Source organism: Mobula hypostoma, chromosome 9 (genome assembly GCF_963921235.1).
Source record: "Mobula hypostoma chromosome 9, sMobHyp1.1, whole genome shotgun sequence".
In the NCBI taxonomy this organism is placed as follows: Eukaryota; Metazoa; Chordata; class Chondrichthyes; order Myliobatiformes; family Myliobatidae; genus Mobula; species Mobula hypostoma.
In genome coordinates, this window is record NC_086105.1 from 141,617,470 (window position 1) to 141,642,905 (window position 25,436).

Below are 25,436 nucleotides of genomic sequence, written 5' to 3' on the forward strand. Positions count from 1 at the left end.
ATCATGGAGTTGGACGATAGCTGGGGAAGGGCCCACGTCCTGCCTTCCTTCCCTTGTGCTCAGTACGAGCCAACCACGGGTGAGCCACAGCATTGGTTACTACGCACAGTAGAATTTTATTTAGAGAACAGGCCCTCTCGGCTTAAGGAGCCCTTGCCGCCCCATTACACCGAAGTGACTAATTAACCGACTAACCCGTTCGTCCTTGGAATGTGGCAGGAAAATGGAGCTCCAGGGAGAAACTGAAACACCCACGTGGAGAATGTTCCGACAGCAGCAGGAGTTAAACCCAGGTTACTGGTAATGTAACAGCGAGGTGCTGACTGCTACGCTACCACACTGCCTCTTCGGCTTTACATAAAAGCCCTTCACTATGCAAACAACGAGCCTACATCCTGAAGCCAGAGCAAAGCATGAAAGACTATTCCACAGACAAACAAAGTTCAAACGCTGCAGACTTCTGAAAATTCCAGGCAGTACAAAGGCTGGGACTTTCTTGATGTATATCCATCTTGGCTGCGTAGGATCTAAAGATCTAATTTTGCACGGGTATAATTTAAGAATCAGGAAATTAAACTTTTATTATTTCCACATTTTCTGGGTGGCTGCATGTGAAATCTACCATTAATTTTTAACGATGCAATTCCCTTTGGCTAATGATGAAACATTTGAACTTCTTAAAAGATCCAGTCACTTTCACATCTAATCACTGCCGGTTCCACCGAACAAAGTGTCTTCAGATCAGCAATGGTTTCAGTATAGATTCTTCTAAGTCATCGAGACTTTTAAAAAATACGGATGCACTTTCAAGCACACGTCCTCAATATGTATTATTTATTTATTTATTGATTGATTGTTATTTTGTTTTGCTTTCATTTGTATTAGCAGATTTTTCCTCTTTTGCACATTGGTTGTGTGTCTGTCTTTGTTGTGTGTGGTTTTTCGTTGATTTTATTGTGTTTCTTTGTACTTAGTGTGAATGCCCACAAGAAAATGTATACGGTGACATATACAGTATGTGCTTTGATAATAAACTTGCTTTCAACTTTCCTTCCTCTCCCCACTAGTATTCTTTTCTCCAGGCCATTAACTCCCACACAGCTCTTCTCTTGGCAAGCTGCAGATTCATCCAGCCCAGAGACAGGGGTGAACTTCCGCACACCGCCAAGCAGCTCTCTGTCTGGCTTTCATAGAACAGAGAACACAGAACAGTACAGCACAGTATGACCCTTGTTCCCACACTGTTATGCCGACCTTTAAGCCTACTCTACAATCAGTCTAACCTTCCCTCCTACACAGCCCATAACAACCTTCATTTTACCTTCATCCAAGTGCCTATCCAAGAGTTTCTTCAATATCCCTCATGTATCAGCCTCCACTACCATCCCCTGCAGTCACTTACTAGTTTGAATTGATATCATGGTTAACACAGACACTGTGGGCCGAAGGGCCTGTTATATCCTGTACTGTTTGATGTTCGAAAAGTTGAAGAAATCGATGCTCATGGTGTCAGGTCCAACACATCCTCTGAAAAACAACAATAGCACAGATATTCTCTAGCCCTTCCATATTGGAGGTCTGAGCCAGCATTTTGTGCTCCAGAGGGCTCAACTCATTAAGTAGTCTGTGCACTGAGCACCAGCTGATGTTTTAATTCACGACTAAAAAGGGGAATAGACCTTGCTAGCAGGAACAGTCTTTGAAATTTTCCAACAGACGTCGGCGCTGAGCAAGTCCCACAAGTTTACTGAAGGCATGCTGATTTTTTTTTACCCAGACAGCACAAATGCCGAGTAACAACACACAAAGTGCCGCAGGAACTCAGCAGTCCAGGCAGCATCTAAGGAAAAGAGAACAGTCAACGTTTCGGGCCGAGACCCTTCAACAGGACTGGGAATGCCCAGCAGCACAGCTTAAATTTGATGAGTCCTTCTTCAATATACAACTCTTCCGTCACCCTTTGAAGATAAACCTGGCTGTACACTAGACAGAGGTAAGACTGGGAACACAGAACATCGAGCAGTACAGGATAGAAGAGGCCATTCGGCCCACAGTGTCTGTGCTAACCATATCAACTCAAACTAATTCCACCTGTCTGCACAAGGGTCCCTATCCCTCCATTCTCTGCTTGCCTGTCATGTGTCTGCCTAATACCTCTTCAAAGCTGTTATCATGTCTTCTTTTACCTTTTTCCCAGGGATGTACCACTCTCTGTAAAAAAAACTTGCCTCTTTAACTTTGGATTCAGATTCCTTTAAACTTTCCCCATTGCTCACTTTAAAGCTACGCACTCTAGAATTTTAGATTTCCACTGTACACCCACCGTGTGTCACTATGTCTGGATAAGGCCCAAGTGCGGAGCCAGAGACACTAATAGCTCACAGGCTTTCATGTGAACAGAGTTAGAGGGAAAAGAAAACAAGAAATGCAAGCCATATGCTTTCTTTACCACCATGTCTACTTGTGTTGTCACTTTCAGGCAACTATGGACTTGCACCCCTATATCCATTTATACATCAGTGCTCCTCAGGGTCCTGCCATTTACTGTATACTGTAAATACACGAGATAGTGTAGGTGCTGGAAATCTTGAGCAACACACCCAGAGCGCCAGAGGAACTCAGCAAGTTAGGCAGCATCAATGGGGGGGAATAAACAGTCGAAGTTTTGGGCTGAGACCCTTCACATTTACTGAAAAGAAAGGGGGACAGAAGCCAGTACCTCCTTCTAGTTCCTCTTCTCCTTCCCCTTCTTCCATGTTCCACTGGCCTTTCCCATGGGATTCCTTCTTCCTTTACCTCTTCCACGCATCCCTTCCCAGCTTCTCACTTCATATCCCCTTCACCCATACACATTTCTCCTCACCTGGCTTCCCTTGTCACCTATTATGATGATTATGAAGACACGTAGTCCTCTTTTATTGTCATTTAGTAATGCATGCATTAAGAAATGATACAATATTTCCTCCGGTGTGATATCACAAAACACAGGACAAACCAAGACTGAAAAAATGGACAAAACCACATAATTATAACATATAGTTACAAACAGTGTAACAATACCATAACTTGATGAAGAAAGTCCGTGAGCACAGTAAAGTTCAAAGTTTCTCAAATGTTCCACATCTCACGCAGACGGGAGAAGGAAGAAAAACTCTCCCTGCCATGACGACCACAATCCGACTCTGAGTCATCCGAAAACTTCGAGCTCTGATCAGCTCTCCGACACCGAGTACTGAGCGCCATCTCTGTCTGAACGATTCGACCTCTTTCTCGGTCGCCAAAAGCAGGCAAGGCCGGAGATTTTGAGGCCTACCCTCCGAAAGATTCCTGACCACACAGTAACGACAGCAGCGAACGGGCGTTTCAGAAATTTCTCCAGATGTTCCTCTGTGCTTTCATGTCCATTCTCCATCAAATCAAAATTGTCCACGGCCCCTATTTAACAGATACGATATCATTTTTCACCGGAGGGCTGCGCACACACAGGCGTGCCGCCATCTTCTCCTCCCGCCTCTCATTAAACCTTGTACTCCTTACCCCTCCCCCCCCAACTTTCTTATTCTGGCTTCAGCCCCTTCCCTTTCAGACCTGATGGGAGATCTCAGCCCGAAAAGTCGGCTATCTATCCTCCTCCATAGATTTACTGTACACGTTCCTCGTCTGTTTGACCTCCCAGAGAGCAACACCTCATTCTTGTCCAGATTAAACTCCACCCGCCTTCTCTGTGCCCACATCTCCATTTGGCTTCTATCCAATCGACTCCTTTGAACAGCCTGGAAAATGGGTTTTGTTTTTCACTGTCCTGATGAACCTGTTCCGCCTGGGGCACTGCAAGGTTGCTCATATGCAGGACCGTGAGCTGAAAGTTGACCCATGCAGGTGCCGTGCAACGTGCCTGGCATCTTTGCCGCACTAATCAGGCGGGAAATGCGCTGGTCCTTGGAGGGGCAATCCCTGGGCAGCCACAGGAGAAAATTGCAAAGGACGGGTGGGGAGGAGGAGACAGAGGGTGCTGTCCTGCACACAGCAGTCTTCCCCATTTGAGCCCCATGGTCTGAATGGTCCCACAGCATAGCGAGGGACAGGCCGATTGAGGGGCCAGAGGTATTGGTGGATAGCTCTGACGGAGAGCATAAAGAAGCAACAGTCAACGATGGAACAACCTGTGGTGAGATCTCCATTATACTGAGTGTCAAATTCTGTGTTCATGGTGTAGACCCTTTAACTGGCAGACCCCATGTTGTTCCCTGTGTGAAGTGCACCTCATTTTTTGACAAGTGTTCAAAGAAGATTGTAAGTTTTACCTATGTTTGTCTTATACGCTCAGGTCTGCCTCAGTAAGGAAGGAAAGGTACGGGGCTTTATTAGGTGCTGGGGAAGTAATAGAATCATTCACAGAAGTCGGAGAAGAGGAGACTCGGAGCCTGTCCACCTAAACCGAGGACAAGGTCTGATCGATCTAAGCTTTGGGCCAATTTGGAAAAGTCAGGTACGAACTGAAACATGGCGGCAGGGTGCAGGCTCAAAGCGTTTCAATGTGACAGGGCCTGGGTCTAGAGCGAGCAACGACCCGACGTTTGGCAACTTAAACGTCAGGACCGGACGTGAGGGTTGGGCCGGTTCTGCTCGCTGCTCCTTGATATTTACGCTGCACATCGCTGCACTGAGGCTGAGGCTGCGGGCCTACTCTGGCTGCTCTGAGCTTTGTGTCTGTGAGCTCCGCTGTGTGATGAACTGAGTCTGAGGCTGTGGGCCTACTCTGGCTGCTCCAGGCCTCCTGTCTATGGACTCACTTTCGATCTGAATGCTGTTGCTTGCTTTTATTGTTTGCACAATTTGTGTTTTTTTTGCCTCTCTGTGTCCTTCAGGTGTTTGTTGGTCTATTTTTATGGATTCTTTTGGATTTCTTATTTTGTGGCTGCCTGTAAGGAGACAAATTTCAAGGCTGTATGATATACACACAATTTGATAATAAATGTACTTTAAACTTTGAAGTCCCCTGGAACAGGATCCGACTGGATATAATAGCTTTCACATTCTAAACTTAATTTTAAGGTCATTTCCATGACAAATGGTCACTAGTGGATTCAATATTTAGGCTACCGATGTTCATCAGATAGTAAGTTGGTTTATTATTGTCACATGGACCGAGCTCCAGTGAAAGAACTTGCCTTGCGTATCATCCGTGCAGATCAATTCATAATGTTGGTGCTTGGAGGTAGTAGGAGGCAAAACAGTAACAGAATGCAGAATAGTGTTTAACAATTAAAGAGAAAGCGTAGTGCAGTCAATGAATAAGGTGCAAAGATTGTGATGAGATTGAATGTCAGGTCGAGAGTCCACCTTAAAAGAGGTGTGTCCAATAGTCACAAGAAGCTGCCCTTGAGCCTAGCGGTATGTGCTTTCAGGCTTTTGTATCTCCTATCTGATGGGACATAGGAGAAGAGAGAACGTCGAGGATGGTGGGGTCTTTGATTGTGTCGGCTGCTTTACTGAGGCCACGAGAAGTCCAAAGAGAAGAGGCTGCTTCCTGCGATGTGCTGAGCTGTGTCTACAGCTCTGCAGTTGTCAAACCGTGCCGTAACGCATCCCGATAGGATGCTTTCTTTGGTGCATCAAGAGAAATGGGCGAGGGTCAAAGGGCACATGGCAAATTTCTGAGGAAGTAGAACTGCATGTGAGCTTTCTTGACCATGGTGTTAAGGTGGCTGCTATCGAGCATTGTTCTCAGTCCCAGTCACCGGCTCCAGCCAGCCTTGACTTAAGAACAAGCAGGATGATGGAGCAGAGGAGAGTCACCTGCCTGAACACCACTTTGCCAGACACGGCCCCCATGAAGCACCATCCTCCTTCCAGGGCAGAAGCAGCAGGCAGCAGGAAAACGGAATTCCACCAAGCCACTGCCCACACCTTGCGATATCTGTGCCACATCCTTGGGGATGGTAAGAAACCGCTCTGTGGTGTCTGGCACCATCTCATGAGTTCCTGACACATTCACACAAAGCCATCTAACAGAGAACATAGAGCATAGACCATTTTGTATGATGGTCCCTGGGACTAAGCTATCAGGGAAATAACATCAAACCTTGAACATTTAAGTTACCAGCTGTGAAGTCACTATAATAAAGTTAAGAGTCTCCAAATACTTGCAAACAAAAATTACATTTCTTCCTTTTGGTGCAGTTTCAAAGATCACAAAACATAGAACATTACAGCACAGTACAGGCCCTTTGGCCCACAATGTTGTGCTGACCTTTTAAACTACTCTAAGATCAATTTAACCCTTTCCTCCTACATAGCCCTCCATTTCTCTAATAGAGAAAAATGCAACGACAAGGCAACCTGTGTGTTTGTTAAAGTGTCTGAAGCAGGGCTTGAATGTCTGACCCAGAGCTGAGGGTGCTGTAGGCTGAGTCACAGCCGCCACTGGAAACGAGAACCCAGAGTGAATTTAATGTCGGCACCTCAATTTTATTATCAGGGAGCTCTGTAAATCATCTGTACTGAGCAGAGTTGGAGTACATTAATTAGGTATATTTAAGGCAGATACATTAGGGGCGTTTAAGAAACTTAGAAAGGCACATGGATGACAGGAACATGGAGGGCTATATGGAAGGGAAGGGTTAGATTGATCTTCGAATAGGTTAAAAGGTCAGCACAACATCATAGTGTACGGCCCTGTAGCACACTTCAATATTCCATATTCTATGTTCTTCGATGGTTCAAAAGTTCAAAGGTTCATCTTACTATCAAAGTATGCATGCAGAATACAACTCTGAGATCTGTCTTCTCCAGATAGCCACGAAATACAGAAAACCAAAGTAGTTGAAAGAAAGCCATCAATTCCCCCCCACATGAAAACAGAAAGAAACAAAAACTCACAAACCCTAAACACCACCCTCCCAACCCTTCCCTCGCACAAAAGCTAACAGATCACCCAAACCCACAGACCAGCAATTGGTAACAAGAAAGAAAGGGCGAGAACACGGGAAAAAAAAAGAACTGAAAGAGGCCAATATGAACTACAGTCCAATCTGTAAATCTCAGAATTATGATAACATCTCCCAGAACATCAGGACCCAGCAGCTTATTTGAAACGGGACCGAATCTTCACAGCTGGTAGCTTAAATATTCACATTTTAACAGTTCTGTATTACTTTCCTGATAGCTTGGACTCAGGGAGCATCATAGAAAATCATTAACACAGACTTCAGTTGATGTTTGCTCGCTGTCTATCTGAAGCTTTATAAGTGACGCTCAAAACTGCTAAACGTCAGCAACACAGTGTGTCCTAGGGTCAGGCCTGGCTCATTCTTGCCTTTGAATTGGAGGCACCAAGGGCCCTCCAGGGACTGGCAGACAAAAACTAGGTTGACACTTCCCGTACTTAATTAGAGAGCAGTAGACCATCAGACAGGATGCCAAATGCTTTCTGTCATATCAGCTGGAATGAGAGACCTGCATTACCACTGGTGCAGTGACAGCAAAGTGTCTTCGCCAGTATCGTTGCGCATCAGTTGTGGTTTAGTTGGCAGCACATTTGCCCTGGGTCACCAGATGTCCCGTTTCAGAGGCTTGAGCACGCGGGAGTGCCATCTGCTGGACGCAGCGTCCAAACCTTCCACTGGGATGAGTGCAAACAATCCCACAGCACATAATTTGAACAGCTGCAGAATCTTGAATTGATTAATAATTCAGAGACTTGAGTTTAGGAGTGACATATACACAGAAAAGGGCAGATACTGAAGGATCCCATCCACCTTAATCACAGACTGCTTGTCCCACTCCCATCAGGGAGGAGGCTACGTAGCATTCACACCAGGACCACCAGACTCAAAAACAGTTACTTGTCCCCAAGCAGTAAGACTGATCAGCACCTCCACCAACTAACCCACCTTTCCACACCCCGAATACCACTTCTTTATCATTTCCTGTCAGTCACCTTCTGTACAGACACTCCCGTGTCTAGCGTCACTTTATCAACAGTAGAATCACCCTGTATTTATAAACTATTTTATGTATTTATATTTATTGTGTTTTTTTAAATTATTGTGTCCTTACAAAAACTAGTGGATACAGCCCAGTCCCATCATGGGTGAAGGCCTCCCCACTACTGAGCACATTGACATGAAACATTATCGCAGGAAATGCTCTCTTCTCACTGCTGCCAACGGGAAGAAGGTCCAGGAGCCTCAGAACTCATACCATCAGGTTCAGGAATAGTTAATACCTCCCTCAACCATCAGCCTCGTGAACCAGAGGGGATAATTTCACTCAACTTTACTTGCCCCATCAATGAACTGTTCCTACAACATATGGACTCGCTTCATCTCATGTTCTTGATATTTTTTGCTTATTTATTAATTTTTTTTTGAATTTACACAGTTTGTTGTCTTTTGCACTCTGGTTGTTTGGTGCGGTCTTTCATTAATTCTATTGCGATTCTTTGCACTTATTGTGAATGCCCACAAGAAAATGAACCTTAGGGTTGTATATATGCTTTGATATTAAACTTTCTTTAACTTTGTACTTTGAACAATGAAACGCAGGCAACTGAGAGACAAGAGGACCTCACGAAGCAGCCCAGATTAGATGAATACCCTGTGGTGAGTTATTACATCAAAGCTGCAATACAAATGGAAGTAGTTGTTGTTGTTACAGTTTTGGAATTCATATTGGTTTATTATTGTCACAGGTACCAAGATACAGGGAGGAGCTTGTATTGGATACTGCTTACACAGATCAAATCATAGGGTACGACTATAACAATGCAGGATGAAGTGCAAAAGCTACTGAAACAGTGCAGTGCAGGTAAACCATAAAGTGCAAGATTATAAGGGGGTGGACAGTGAAACCAAGAATCTACCTAATCATACAAGAGATCCATTCAGGACTCTGATAACAGTGGGATAGAAGCCGTGGTTCAGCCTGAGTTCCTCTCTCCTGCTTTTATAAGGAGAAGTTATTGTAACAGGTTTACATTGGAGGATGCTATCCGACCTTGGTCTTTTCCACAGCCCTAGCTCCTACCTATAGATAAAGACCAAAGCAGTTATGCCTCTAGGACCATGAATCTACTCAGTAGCAGCGCAATCATGGAGTCTTAGAGCACTACAGGGTACTGATTGTGGATGGTCAGCCATGATCACAGTGAATGGCGGTGCTGGCTCGAAGGGCTGAATGGTCTACTCCTGCACCTGTTGTCTATTGTCTATTGTCTACAGCACAGAAACAGGCCCGTCGGTCGATCTAATCTGTGCCAATCTACTTTTCTGCCTAGTCCCATCTACATGCACCTGCCCACCATGTACCTATCCAAACTTCTCTTAAATGTTGCAAGTGAAACCACATCTACCACTTCTACAGCACCTTGAGCCACACTCATATCACACTCTGAGCAAAGACGTCCCCTCAATCTCCTATGCTCCACTAACCTATCCAATTTTTCCCTATCACCTTGGTTCTCAAGTCCTGGAGTCTATCATCAAGGTTGAGGTTTCGGCGTACTTGGAGACTAATGATAAAATAAGTCAAAGTCAGCATGGTTTCTTAAAGGGAAGTCTTGCCTGACAAATCTGTTAGAGTTCTTTGAGGAAGTGACAAGCAGGGTGGACAAAGGAGAGGCAGTGGATGTCATTAACCTGGATTTTAGAAGGCATTTGATAAGGCACCTGGCCAAGTGGTTCAGGCGTTCGACTAGTGATCTGAAGGTCGTGAGTTCGAGCCCCAGCCAAGGCAGCGTGTTGTAGTCCTTGAGCAAGGCACTTAATCACACATTGCTCTGCGACAACACCAGTGCCAAGCTGTATGGGTCCTAATGCCCTTCCCTTGGACAACGTCGGTGTCGTGGAGAGGGGAGACTTGCAGCATGGGCAACTGCCGGTCTTCCATACAACCTTGCCCAGGCCTGCGCCCTGGAGAGTGAAGACTTTCCAGGCGCAGATCCATGGTCTCGCAAGACTAACGGACGATAAGGTGCTGCACATGAGTCTGCTTAACAAGATAAAATCCCATGGCTGACAGGAAAGATACTGGCATCAGGAGAGGAGTGGCTGATAGGCAGGAGGCAGCCAGTGGAAATAAAGGGGGCCTTTTCTGGTTTTCTGCCAGTGACTAGTGGTGTTCCTCAGGGGGTCAGTATTGGGATCGCTACTTTTCACATTGTCTGTCAACGATTTAGCTAACCGAATTGATAGCTTTGTGGCAAAGTTTGTGGATGATACGAAGATAGGTGGAGGGTTAGGTAGTGCTGAGAAAGCAATGCGATTGCAGTAGGACTTAGACAAGTTGGAAAAGTGGCAGATGGAATACAGTGCAGGGAAATGTATGATAACTCATGTTGGTAAAAGGAACAATAGTGCGGACTATTATCTAAATGAGGAGAAGGTTCAAACATCAGCGGCGAGGAGGGACTTAGTAGTCTTCATGACGACTCACAAAAGGTTAATTTACAGGTTGAGTCTTGGTAAAGAAGGCAAATGCAATCTTGGCTTTTCTTTTAAGGGAATAGAATATAAAAGCAAGGAGATAATGCTGAGGCTTTATAAGGCACGTCAAGCCATACTTGGAGTATTGTCAACGAGTTTGAGCCCCATATCTCAGAAAGGATGTGTTGTCATTGGAGAGAGTCCAGAGGAGGTTCATGAGGATGATTCCAGAAATGAAGGGGTTAATATACAAGGAGTGTTTGGCAGCTTTAGGCCTGTACTCACCGGAATTTAGAAGAATGCGGCGGGGGGGGGGCGGGGGAGGCAATCTCATAGAAACCTACCCAATGTTGAAAGGACTAGATAAGGTAGATGTGGATGGGATGTTCTTTCTGGTGGGGGTATCCAGAACTACAGAGCACAGCCTCGAAATTGAGGGGCAACCCTTTAGAACAGAGGTAAGGAGGAACTTTTTAGCCAGAGAGTAGTGAATTTGTGGAATGCTCTGCAACAGGTTGCAGTGGAGACCAAGTCCGTGGGTTCATTTAAGGCGGAAGTTGACAGTTTCTTGATCGGTCAGGGCATCACAGGATATGGCAAGAAGGCAGGTGTTTGGGGTTGAGTGGGATCTGGGATCAGCCATGATGGAATGGCAGAGTAGACTCAATGGGCTGAATGGCCTAATTTTCCTCCTATGTCTTATGTCTAACACCCTTATGAATTTTCACTGCATTCTTCCAAGTTTATTGATATTTTTACTGTAAGTAGCTGACCAGAACTGCACGCAATACTCCAAATTCAGCCTCACCAACGTCTTGTACAACTTCAACATAACATCGCAACTCCCGTACCCAGTAATTTGATTGATGAAGGCCAATTTGCCAAAAGCACTCTTTACGACCTTGTCTATCTTTTGCCAAAAGCACTCTGACGACCCTGTCTACCTGTGATAAGTGTCGAGTGTGTCAAGCTGTTGAGTTCATTATCAGCTCAGCAAATACAGACAGGTACAGATATAATGAAAAACTTGCTTACAGCAGCAACACAGGCCCATAGGCACATAATATAAATTACCAATAAAATTATACCACACAGTGAAAAGCAATTTTGTGGTTGAACTAAAAATCCAGCACTAATAATCTGAAGACATAAACTCAAAGCAAGCCATACAGCTAATTCATAGAGTCATAAAAAAGTACAGCACAGAAACAGGCCCTTCAGCCCATCGAGTCTGTGCCAGAACATTTAATCTGCCTACTCCCATCGACCTGCACTGGCACCATAGTCCTCCATATCCCTATCATTCATGTACCTATCCAAACTTCACTTAAACATTGAAGTCAAACTAGCATGCATCACTTACACTGGCAGCTCGTTCCACACTCTCATGATCTTCCAAGTGAAGAAGTTTCCCCTCATGTTCCCCTTAAACTTGCCACTTTCACCCTTATCCCATGACCTCTAGTAGTAGGCCCACCCAACCTCTGCAGAAAAAGCCTACTTGCATTTACCCTATCTATACCCCTCATAATTTTGTGTACCTCTATCAAATCTCCCCTCAATCTTCGACATTCCAAGGAATAAATTCCTAACCTATTCAATCTTTCCTCATAATTCAGGTCCTCCAGTTCCAGCAACATCCTTGTAAGCCTTCTCTGTACTCTTTCAACCTTATGTACATCTTTCCTGTAGGCAGGTGACCAAAACTGCACACAATACTCAAATAGGCCCTGCTAATATCTTATGCAGCTTCAACATAACATGTTGAATGTTTGCTAGTTGTAGAGGAATGGAGTGCAACTTCTAACTCGATCTGAGGCATGCTAGTGTAGCAAGCGAGTGCGCCGCTTTACAGCGCCAGCCAGTGGGGTTCAATTCCCGTCACTGTATGTAAGGAGTTTGTACATTCTCCCCCCCGTGATAAATGTGGATTCCCCCCCCCCCCCGTATGTCCCAGTCTCCTCCTACATTCCACAGATGTGCGGGTTCGTAAGTTGTTGGCACGCTACGTTAGCACCAGGTCGGTGCTGACACTTGCAGACTGTCCCCAGCACGTCATCTGTGTGGGTCTTTGACACAGATGGTGCACCTGCCCTCTGCTCATTGCCACCCTAGGGGAGGAGGTACAGGAGCCTGAAGACACACACTCAACATTTCAGGAACAGCTTCTTCCCCTCTCTGCCATCAGATTTTTTTTTAGATTATGAAGACACGCAGTCCTCTTTTATTGTCGTTTAGTAATGCATGCATTAAGAAATGATACAATATTTCCTCCGGTATGATATCACAAAACACAGGACAGACCAAGACTGAAAAAACTAACAAAAACACATAATTATAACATATAGTTACAACAGCACAACAATACCATAACTTGGTGAAGAAGTCCATGAGCACAGTAAAAAGTTCAAAGTCTCTCAAATGTCCCACATCTCACGCAGACGGGAGAAGGAAGAAAAACTCTCCCTGCCGTACCCGACCACAATCCGTCTCTGAGTCATCCGAAAACTTCGAGCCTTCGATCAGCTCTCTGACACCGAGTACTGAGCGCCATCTCTGTCCGAACGATTCGACCTCAATCTCGGTCGCCAAAAGCAGGCAAAGCCAGGGATTTTGAGGCCTTCCCTCCGGAAGATTCCCGACTGCGCAGTAACAACAGCAGCGAACTGGCGTTTCAGAAATTTCTCCAGATGTTCCTCTGTGCTTTCACGTCTGTCTCCATCAAATCAGAATTGTCCACGCGTCCCTATTTAACGGATACGATATCATTTTTCACCGGAGGGCTGCGCACACACAGCGTGCTGCTCTCTCTCCTCCCGCCGTAGATTTCTGAACAGACAAAGAACCGCTGAACCCTATTGCATTATTTTCTGTTCTCTCTCTATATATATTGGGTGTCGGATGGAGATACGTCTCTACCAAAGGAGGTGTAAGGCTCTCCTTCCCTCTGCGAGCCTGTGGGTCACCCTTGGGCAAGGTGTAGCACCTGCTTAGCCCCCTGATCAGTCACGTGAAGTCATGGGAGCAGGTGGTGGATGGTCACATGAGCAGCTGGTGCTCACAAGTCCTGGTTATGCGACCCATGACACCAGGCGGACAATCTCTGAAGAGTATTGATAATGGCTGGGGTCACCTGTCCTGTGAAGACACTACCCAGAAGAAGGCAATGGCAAACTGCTTCTGTTGGAAAATTTGCCAAGAACAACCATGATCGCCCATGTCATACGACACAGCACATAATGATGATGATAATGATCTATAAATATTTCTTATTGTTATTTCTAAATGTTTATATAAGTACTGCACTGTACTGTTACCACAAAATAACAGATTTCATGAGATATGCAGCGATATTAAACCTGATCCTGGTTCTGATTGAATGCCCAAGCTGGTGTGGTCATTCACCGATCCTGTTATGGTTATTATTCTACAAATCTATTGAGTATGCCCACAAGAAAATGAATTTCAGGGCTGTATATGGTGACATATATGTACTTCGATGATAAATTTACTTTGAACTTTGAAAGCCGTATGGGGACAATTATCGGAAATATCCAGTCACATCTTTCACAGACCTGAAACATTAACTCAATTTTAATTTCCATTGAAATACTGAGTCTTTCCAGCACCTTCACTTTTATTTATTTTCTTTTTCCACTACCTGGAGATTGATGGGTAACTACTATCTGGAAAATAAACCATTCGGACCATAAGACCATAAGATATAGGAGCAGAATTAGGCCATTTGGCTCATCGTGTCTGCTCTGTCATTTCATCATGGCTGATCCAATTTCCCTCTCAGCCCCAATCTCCTGCCTTTTCCCCATATCCCTTGATGCTTTGACTAATCAAGAATCTATCAATCTCTGCCGTAAATATACATACAGTCTTGGCCCCTACAGCCATTTGTGGCAACGAATTTCACAGATTCACCACGCTCTGGCTAAAGAAATTCCTCCTCACCTCCATTCTAAAAGGATCCCCCTCTATTCTGAGGTTGTGTCCTCTGGTCTTAGACTCCCCCACCATAGAAAACGTCCTCTCCACATCCAGTCTTTTGAGGCCTTTCACCATTTAATCAGTTACGTGGTTGTCTTTGTTTGTGTCCCTCATCTGAAATCTAACTGCCACAGTAAACAGTTGTATTCACTTGATGCTCCACATCAAAGTGAATGACTCTCGGCTCTGGAGACCTGTTCAGAAAAATTATGCTGGGGAATCAAGTTGTTAAGTAAATCTACCGTAAAAACTTAGCATTGATAATGATGATATTTCTTTCATTAAATCCCACACGGCTCACTAATATCCTTCAGCAGAATTAATCTACCATCTATATCTGAACTGGCTTATCTGCAGCTCCAAACTTTGCATTTCCATAGCATCCCAGGCACCCAGGGGCAATACTGCCCAGCAGGTTAACCAGTTAATGGGCAATAAATGCAGCATTTGCTGCACCCCATATCTCCCAGGTACAAGGGAACCACCAATGCAAGAAAAGAAAGTATATACACACTTTCTTTTTCTCTCTCTCCTTTTTCTTCCTCTGTCCCTCTCACTATACCCCCTGCCCATCCTCTGGGCTTCCCCCTGCCCCTTTTCTTTCTCCCTAGGCCTCCTGTCCCATGATCCTCTCATATCCCCTTTGCCAATCACCTGTCCAGCTCTTGGCTCCATCCCTCCCCCTCCTGTCTTCTCCTATCATTTTGGATCTCTCCCTCCTCCTCCCACTTTCAAACCTCTTACTATCTCTTCTTTCAGTTAGTCCTGACGAAGGGTCTCGGCCCGAAACGTTGACTGTACCTCTTCCTAGAGATGCTGCCTGGCCTGCTGCGTTCACCAGCAACTTTTATGTGTGTTACCAACAATGCCGTTGAGTGTTATAGATGCTAGCGAGGCTGAATTTGGAGTGTTGTATGCTGTTGTGGTCATCTACCTACAGGAAAAATATCACTAAGATTGAAAGAGTACAGAGAAATTTTACAAGGATGTTTCCAGGACTTGAGAACCTGAACTGTAGGGAAAGGGTGAATAGGTCAGGAGCATAGGAGAATGAGATGAGATTTGATCGAAGTAGGCAAAATTATGAGGGGAATAGATATGGTAAATGCAAGAGGGCTTCTTTCCACTGAGGTTGGGTGGGACTAGAACTAGGGGTCATGGATTTAGGGTGAAATCAGAGGGTGGTGTGAGAGTGGAACGAGCTGCCAGCAGGAGTGGTGGATGGGGGCTCAAGGAGGTGCCACTGTACGGGTTTGGAAAAAGCTGAAGTGTTGCTGGTCAGGTCACTCGTCTGAGTGCTACTGGTACCATGTAACCCAGTACTACCTGTCGCATGGTCGGGTGGTCGGCGACTAAACCGGCTCCCCCACCAGGCTTGCCTGGTGAGGAGGGTGGCTAGACACCCTGCAGGATGAAAAACAAGACCTGTCAAAGGGTGGATGAACCCTCTCGTAGGGTCAACGGTCATCGAGCAAACACGTGCCGTGAGGCGCGGAAAGGGCATCCCTTGCATCGAAGCTTGGTCTGGCTATTCACTGCAACAGAACTTACCCCAGCCGTCTTGAACCCCGCCATGCCGCTGGATCCGTGAGGGGATGTCGATAGGGTGGGTCTGGGCCTGTGCAACCCCCTACTCACCTAAAATCCACTCATGCACGCGCTGTTCCTTTCTGAGGAGTGGGGTACCACCCCACTAACTGACTGAAAGGAACCACCATCATCCTATGGGATGGATAGCCAGAGAAAGGGTTGCCAACTCTGCCAGCTTCATTGTGGGCACTAGCCTTCCCCACCATCAAGGAAATCTTCGAAAAGCGATGCCTGGCAAAAGGTGGCATCCATCGTTCAGGACCGCCATCACTGTGGGCATGCTCTTTTCTCATTACTTCCATCAGAGAGGAGATACAAGAATCTGAAGGCACACACTCAATGTTTTAGGAACAGGTTCTTCCCCTCCACCATCAGCATCTGAATGAATGGTCCATGAACCCGTAAACACTACTTCACTACTTTCCTCTCTTCTTGCCCTACTTGCACCGGACAACAAATTTTTTTCAACGTAATCCACACCAAATGCTGGAGGACCCTTGATGAAGGGTCTCAGCCCAAAATGCTGACTGTTTACTCTTTTCCACAGATTCTGCCTGGCCTACTGCGTAACCCCAGCATTCTGTGTGTATTACTTTGATTTCCGGCATTACAGATTTTCTCTTGTTTGAAATTGTTTTTGTGTTTCTTCCTCTAAATTTTCTTTTTGTTTATTACAGACCACTTGAAGCTGAACACAAATATAATTTCAGACTACTTGTATCATGTAGGAATTTGGACAAACAAGAAATTAATTTTTATTGAATATAATGTGTTTAATTGCATAATGGGGCTGATGCTTTGCAATAGTTCAACTAAGCTAAAAATATTTTGTTGATGATTTTTGTTTGTACGCAGTGCCTAAGGCTTCTTACTTAAAATATCCAATAATATTCAGCCAGCATTGATGGATTCCAGTTGCTCTGATACCATTTCTCCATGTCTGTAATGTCCTGGTGAAATCTTTCACCATGTTCGTCACTGACAGTTCCAAGATTTGCAGAGAAGTCTAAATAGGAATGCAGAAAATGAATCTTTAGTGACACGTTGCACTTCATGGTTTTGTATACATGAAGCATGTTGTCAACCAGCTGCGCATAATTTGGAGCTCTGTAGTTACCAAGAAAGTTTTCAACAACATCTTTGAACGCCTCCTGTGTGATTTTCTCTGGTCCCACTAGAAGTTCTTTGAATTATCTTTCATTAATGGCCTGTTTAATTTGTGGACCACCAAATATACCTTCCTTAATCTTGGTATCAGTTATTCTGATTTGAATTATGAACCAAATTAACAAACATAGGCAATTTTGAAAAATGGTGCATGATAAAGGAAACTTCATGGTCATTTTCATGATCAGCAGCCCAAATTCCATGAGATACACCCAAAAGTATTCCGGAAGCAAAACCTTTGTTTGCAGTGTTATTTATTTTGTATATATTTCTTACTGTAACATAGTATTTTTATGTTGTGCTCTGTACTGCTTCTGCAAAACTAATTTCACAATGTATGTCAGTGATAATAAACCTAATTCTGATTAATTTAAGAGAATTTTAATTAGGTACATGGGTGGGAGGGCTTGGGTGATTACGGTCCAGGTGCAGGTAGATGGGAGAAGACAAGTTCAGCATGGACTAGATCAGCAGTCCCCAACCACCAGGCCACAAAGCAGGTGCTACCAGGCTGCGAGGAAATGATACGAGTCAGCTGCACCTTTCCTCATTTCCTGTCACGCACTGTTGAACTTGAACATAGGGTTGCTAACTGTCCCGTATTTTCCGGGACATCCCCTATATTGGGCCAAATTGGTTTGTCCCATACAGGACCGCCCTTGTCCCGTATTTCCTTCGCTAAGGTAGAGCGTTCCTATGAAACCTTTCGTGCCGAAATAGCGTAAAGCGAGGAAGCAATTACCAGTAATTCATATGGGAAAAATTTTGAGCATTCCCAGACCCAATAAGTAACCTACCAAATCATACCAATAACACATAAAACCTAAAATAACTCTAACATATAGTAAAAGCAGGAATGATATAATAAATACACAGCCTATATAAAGTAGAAATAATGTATTGACAGTATAGTCGGGAAGATTAAACCAAAACCGATTTGTGGGGAAAAAAATCGGCACATACACGCATGCGCACATCATGCACGCACATACAGGTGCCCACGCAAGTCTTCATGGTCAGGGTAGTCTTTTCCTGGGGTAAAGTGTCCCGGGATTTGACTGTTACTTTTGTCCCTTATTTAGGAGTGAGAAAACTGTAAAAGACATGTTGAGGTGAGTTTAACCCTACTTGAACACCGCTGCGGTCGGCCGGTCTGCAAGGATATTGTCAATATTAAACCGGTCAGTGGTGCAAAAAAGGTTGGGGACCCCTGGACTAGATGAGCCAAAGGCCCTGTTTCAGTGCTCCATGACTCTCAACAAGGATTAATTCCTACAGTGCTGTAAGCTTCTAAAGAAGGAGAATTCTTCCACAGGAATATGAGCAAAGTTTTACCACTTAATTGGGAACTAATTTATTCATGGTAAATGGACAATGCCTTTGTTCCCCAAGTGAATATTGCCATAGTAACACTGCTTGCACTTTATAAATGTTCATTATTGGCAGCAGCATGTGCGAGATGCTAAAAGTAGCACAGTTGTCTGATTCCTGACTAGTGCGTGATTCAGGATGAGTGCAGGAACACGATGTCATCTTTCGGATGGAATGTTAAACAACGGCTCTGTCTACACCAGGGATTCTCAACCTGGAGTTCATAGACCCCCTTGCTTAATAGTATAAACAAAAGGTTGGAAACCCCTGGTCTACACTCTCAAGTGGAAATAAAAGATCTCAAGGAACTATTCTGAAGACCAGCAGCTGAATTAGTTTCCCAAGCCACACACACAAAATGCTGGAGGAACTCAGCAGATCAGGCAGCATCTACAGAAATGAATAAACAGTCAACGTTTCGGGCTGAGACCCTTCTTCAGGATTGGAATGGAAGGGCCACTCTCCCCTCCTATCAGGTTCCTTCCTCTCCAGCCCTCTCTCTGGCTTCACCTTTCACCTTCTAACTAGCCCCCTTCTCACTCCCCCCACCTTTTAATTCAGGCGTCTTCCCCCTTCCTTTCCAGTCCTGAAGAAGAGTCTCGGCCTGAAACGTCAACTGTTTATTCATTTCCACAGATGCTGCCTGACCTGCTGAGTTCCTCCAGCATCTTGTGTGTGTTACTTTGGATTTCCAGCATCTGCAGACTTCCTCATGTTTAGAGTTAGTTTCCTCTTGGCCAGAACTTATCCCTCAGCCAACATCCTTGATATCAAGTTATACGGTTATTTTCACTTTGCTCTTACCCTGACTCTCCAATTCTGATAAAAAGCCCATTGGGCTGAAACATTAACTTAGCTCTCTCCACAGATGTTGCCTGATCTGCTGACTGTCTCCAGCGTTTTTATTTCAGTATCTGGGTGTCTGATTATTTGACCATTTAGAAATGTCTACAGGTTTTTCGTGGGGAGCATTCCGACGGGCTGCATCACCGACCAGTAAGGAGGGGTGGGGGCTACTGCGCAGGATCCTAAGAAGCTACAAAAGGCTGTAAAATTAGTCACCTCCATCTCCGTCAAATCCAAGACATCTTCAAGGAGTGGTGCCTTAGAAAGGCAGTGTACGTTACTAAGGACCCCATTCACCCTCTTCTCACTGTCACCACCGGGAAAGGCACACACTTAGTGATTCAACAACAGCTTCTTCCCCTCTGCCATCCAATTTTGAACCCAAGAACACTATTTCAGTTTTTTTTATTATCTCTGTTTTTGCACTATTTTTAATGTATATTTTACACACACACACACACACATACACACACATATATACTTACTGTAATGGATTTACTTGTTTTTTCTCTTTATTATCATGTATTGCATTGTACTGTTGCTGCTAAGTTAACAAATTTAATGCCGTATGCCGATGATATTAAACCTGATTCTGATTCAGACTGAACTAGAATAGCCACCTACACAATGTGGCAACAAAAGTAGGGTAGAGGCTTGGAATGGTGTAGTGAGTAACTCACATCCTCACTCCTCTCAGCTTGTCCACCATCTCCAAGATTCACATCAGGTGTGTGACTGTATATGTTCCACCAGTCACCTCTACTCTGAACTGATTCCACAACCTACAGACTCACTTTCAAGGACTCGACAAGTCATGTTCACAGTTTGCTTCCTCATGCACGCTGGTCGTTTGTCCGTCTTTGTGTGTAGCTCTTCGCTGATTCTATTGTATTTCTTTGTTCCACTCTGAATGCCTGCAAAAAATGAATCTTTCTTTCTTTCTTTTTTTACTGTTTTTTTTCCTTTTTTTTAGGTAGGGGTATGTTACAGGGGGGAGGGTAGATATTATTCTATGTAATCGAATTTGAAAATTGAATTAAAAAATTTTAAAAAATGAATCTTAGGGTTGTATATGTGCAGAAGTCTTGGGCGCACACACACACACACACACACACACACACACACACACACACACACACACACATATATATATAGGGTGCCTAGAACTTCTGTACAGCACTGTATTTATCAACGTGGAGTGGAGCGCGAGTTTGTAAATCTTGCAGGACCAAAGAATGTTAGGAGTATCCAGAGTGGGGCACTGTGCCAGGGGTGTGGGACAGGTGGCACAGAAGCAGGGCAGACACACCCAGCCCTGAGACACCGGACAAGGTAATCTGAATCCAAACAATTGGCTTATTGATCATTATAAAATGTCTCTTTGGTGCTTCCCGCTCCCTCCCTTCTCCCTTCCCCTTCCCCCAACCATGATTCCCCTCTCCCTGTCCCTTTCCCATTCTCAGTCCACAAAAGAGATTCATATCAGAATCAAGTTTATCATCACTCACATATCATGATTTTTTTTCGTAGCAGCAGCATAACACAATACATAAAATTACTACAGTACTGTGTAGTACTAGCTATATAGAGTGGTATGCAAAAGTTTGGGCACCCTGTTCAAAACTTCTGTTACTGTGAATAGCTAAGCGAGTAGAAGATGAACTGATTTCCAAAAGGCATAAAGTTAAAGATGACACATTTCTTTAATATTTAATATTCTTTTCTATCTTTTACCATTTCAAAACAATAAAAAAGGAAAAGGGCCCGAAGCAAAAGTTTGGGCACCCTGCATGGTCAGTACTTAATAACACCCCCTTTGGCAAGTATCACAGTTTGTAAATGCTTTCTATAGCCAGCTAAGAATCTTTCAATTCTTGTTTGGGGGATTTTCACCCATTCTTCCTTGCAAAAGGCTGCTAGTTCTGTGAGATTCTTGGGCCGTCTTGCATGCACTGCTCTTTTGAGGTCTATCCACAGATTCTCGATGATGTTTAGGTCAGGGGACTGTGAGGGCCATGGCAAAACCTTCAGCTTGCACCTCTTGAGGTAGTCCATTGTGGATTTTGAGGTGAGTTTAGGTTCATTATCCTGTTGTAGAAGCCATCCTCTTTTCATCTTCGGCTTTTTTACAGTGCAAGACAAAGAAACAAATTCTGTAAGTTACTTTTAAAACTAAATCGTGCAAAAGAGGGATAGCGAGGCCGTGCTCACAGGTTCATCAACCATCCGGCAATCTGCTGGCGGAAGGGAAGAAGCTGGTCCTAAAACATTGAGCGTATGTCTGCAGGCCTGTCGTGCTTCATTTGTGATGGTAGTAATGAGAAGAGGGCATGTCTGGAATAGTAAAGGGTCTTTACGTGGAGAAGGCAGGAGAACGGGGTTGAGGGATAATAAGTCAACTGTGATGGAATGGCAGAGCAGATTTAATGGACCAAATGGGCCTAATTCTGCTCTTACAGACTTACGGACTTGTAGCAGGGTTCACAACCTTTTCGTATGCCACGGACCAATACCATTAAGCAAGAGCTCCATGCACTCCAGGTTGGGAATCCCTGTCTTATGGTCTTAATGATGGATGCTGCCTTTCTTAAAGATGTCCTCAATGGTGGAGCTGGCTGAGATTGCAGCCCTCGACAGCCTTTACAATCATGTGTATTGGAGGCTTCATACCAGCAAATGATGTGAGCACCCAAATCTCGAGGTTGTACAATTTATACATTCTTTGACAAGAAATGCACTTGAATCTTGAATCTTGCATGCTCTCCATTGCACATCTGTAGAAATTTGCTAGAGTCTTTGGTGACATACTGCATCTCCTCAAACTCTTAATGAAGGAAAGCTGTTTCTCAAGAGAAAACAGGGATGGACACTGAAATGCTGGCTCTACCTGTAAAACCTTTAGCCCTGGAATAAACTAAATCTCTTTTGCTTTTGCTTCATTTAGGAAGCTGCTGTGGATATGCAAGTTCTCGATGAGAGTCCATCAACAGTTCAGTGTTAGCCGACGGATTAGAAGTTGCCTCAAGGTAAGTAAATGACTGTGCACCTAACAATATTCAAATACTTTATAATCCCGCTCAAGCTCTCAGGCCTTCTTCCACTGGTCTCTTATATTTAAACATTCTCCATCAAAAGATAATTGAAAGGTCAGTGCTTTTGAAACACACTCCTAAACTGTGCAATTCAATGCCTAAAACTATAAGGGATGCAGGCTCAGCTGTCATTTTTAAACACCAGTTCAAAACCTATTTATTAACCTTGCTTTTAACTAACATCTCTTTGTCTTTTATTTTCATGTTTATCTTTATTTTTTATTTTATTTTCATGTTTGTAGTTTTATCTGATTGTAAAGCACCTTGAACTACATCATCTGTATGAATAGAGCTGTACAAATAAAGTTGTTAACTACATAAATCTCCAGAAAGCCACAATACTAAACACCACTACAATAGTCTAAAAGTTCATAGCGATTGAGAAATGAGTGTGCTTTGCTATTATTATTATTACTTGAGATTCAACCTAAGGAGTGCAGGAGAAAGAAATGATGAAAGAAACTACAACAATCTAGGCGAAATATAACCAAAACAAGATGAAGGGAGTGGAGGACCAATTATTCGCTCCGACTCAATCTTCACAATCAGAATCAGGTTTATTATCACTGTTGCTTTGCGGCAGCAGTAAAGTGCAATACATAAAAATTACTCTAACTTGCAACAAGAAATATAAAAAATAATTTAGCGTTAAAAGACAGCAAAAATAGTGAGGTTGTTTTCACGATCTCTGTTACCTGCAGCAATGGCATTTGCAAGATTGATTGACAGTAGAGCTGCCCAATCAAGTGCATTCTGTTTAGAGTCATAGAGTTCTACAGCACGGAAAAAGACCCTTCAGCCCACTGAGTCCGTTGTTCCTCTCTGCGTCTTGTGGCGGACTTGCAGCAACCTGGCCATTTTTTTTAGCATTTGTTTGATTTTTACGAGGCCGAGTTGCTAGCTCGATGCTCAATCCAGCGTGCAGGGAGCTGGCCAGATTCAAACCTGAGACTACTCGCCTCGAAGTCTGGTACAGATGCCACTACAACACCGGCTGGCTATAACCATCTAATCCAGACATCCCACCCTGCAAAAACTCATTTCAGGGAGGTAGCACATCAATTTGCCGGAGACTCCCAGAACTTCCAGGAGAGGTGGGATGTCTGCAATAGAGTAGCTCCTTAGCAGCCAGCCAGCTAGTTTAAATAATCTCTTACTAACTCTTCCTTCAGTTAATCCTGACGAAGGGTCTCGGCCTGAAACGTCAACTGTCCTATAGATGCTGCCTGGCCTGCTGCGTTCACCAGCAACTTTGATGTGTGTTGCTTGAATTTCCAGCATCTGCAGAATTCCTGTTGTTTGCGTAGTTTAAATAATGTTAGCTATACTAATGAACGAATGACACCTGTTAAACTCACCTCAACATGTCTTTTACAGTCTTAACCCACCATGGGCAATAGAAAAGTCACTGTTGCAAACAATGCAGCGAGCAACACTGTCATTATTTTTGACCCCTATTAAGCAGGGGTACACTTTAGTGTAGTCTGGGGTGATGTACATTTTATATTTTCTTTTTTTGGGACACTCTGGCACTCTGACTTTTTTTGGAACTCTCTCACTCTTGTTCTTGCTCTCGCGCACTCTCTCTCTCTCTCGTGGTCGCTCTCACTCGCGCTCACTCTCTCGTGCTTGCTTTCTTGCTCTCGCTCCCTCGCTCGCTCTTTCTCGCGCGTTCTCCCATGCTCGCTCTCAAAAAAATCAATTTCCGGGACACTGTATATAATTTGCGGGCATCAGGGAGCCACTATTAATATGCGGGAGACTCCCGGAACTTCCAGGTGAGGTGGGGTGTCTGCTAATCCATGCCACACAGTTATTCTGCCTAGTTCCATCAACTCACACCTGGACTACAGCCCACAATAGTCCACCTGTGTACTTAACCGAACTTCTCTTAAATGTTGAAATCGAACCCACAGCCAGCACTTCTCATGAACCTCTGTGGCGCAGTGGTGTAGTGGTTAGCACAGTGCTTTACAGTGACCTGGCTTCAACTGCTGCCGCTGTCTGTAAGGAGTTTGAATGTTCTACCTGTGACCGCATTGGTTCCTCCAACAGTCCAAAAACATACCAGCTGGTAGGTCACTGTAAACTGTCCCGTGATTCGGCTCGGATTAAATCAAGGGTGGCTGGGCGGCGCGGCTCGGCTCAAAGAGCCAGAAGACCCTATTCCGCGCGGTATCTCCGTAAATAAAATAAATAAATAAAACTTCTGTTGGCAGCTCTTTCTATATTCACACCACCCTTTGAGTGAAGAAGCTCGCCCAGCAACCCACTGGCTCACCTTTCACCCTTAGCCTATGACCCATAGCTTTAGTCTCATCTAACCTCGGTGATGAAAGCCTGCTTATACTAAGCCCATCTATACCCCTCATAATTTAGTGTGCCTAGTATTACTGTCACCACCATTGTGTCAAACTAATTAAGCATATCGTTGATGCAAGGCGCTTTTGAGGGTTCCAAAAGTTAGAATCATACAGCGCTAAAACGCCCCACTATGAACGTGCTCCAATCAGGAACTGATGCACCCCAATCCTCAAAGTCAAAGTAAATTCATTAACAATGTGTGCACATGCCACCATGTACCACCCTGAAATTCATTTTCCTCTTGGCAAAAACTGACAATGTGGAAAAGAAGAAAAATCGTGCAAATACCTTAAAAATTAAATAAATAATACTGAGGACATGAGTTGTCGAGTCCTGGAAAGTGAGTGTACAGGTCGTGGAAACATAGAATCATAGTCATAGAAATGTACAGCACAGAAACAGGTCCTTACACCCACCTGGTCAATGTGTTGTGCTGTGGGTTTTCTATGTTCCTGTTAATTTGGAATGTGATGCCATCATAAAGCCGAACAATAACGCTTGTGATCTACTTGTGTGGAACTTTATAACCTGTCAGTAACTTTATAACTTGTCAGTTTTGGTATGTGAAGAAAAAGTGAGC

At 44.2% G+C, this 25,436-nt stretch overlaps 1 protein-coding gene and 1 long non-coding RNA gene across 2 annotated transcripts in view; one reads left to right on the forward strand and one right to left on the reverse strand.

Annotated features, from left to right (window-relative positions):
- Positions 1-25,436, reverse strand: part of LOC134351405 (ras-related protein Rab-26-like) — a 441,889-nt gene that overhangs the window by 121,163 nt on the left and 295,290 nt on the right. The gene's annotated exons all lie outside the window — the stretch shown is intronic.
- LOC134351406 (uncharacterized) lies at positions 207-4,709 on the forward strand. The gene is made up of 3 exons (XR_010019144.1): positions 207-549; positions 1,778-1,993; positions 4,328-4,709. It is a non-coding gene; the product is annotated as an uncharacterized LOC134351406 (long non-coding RNA).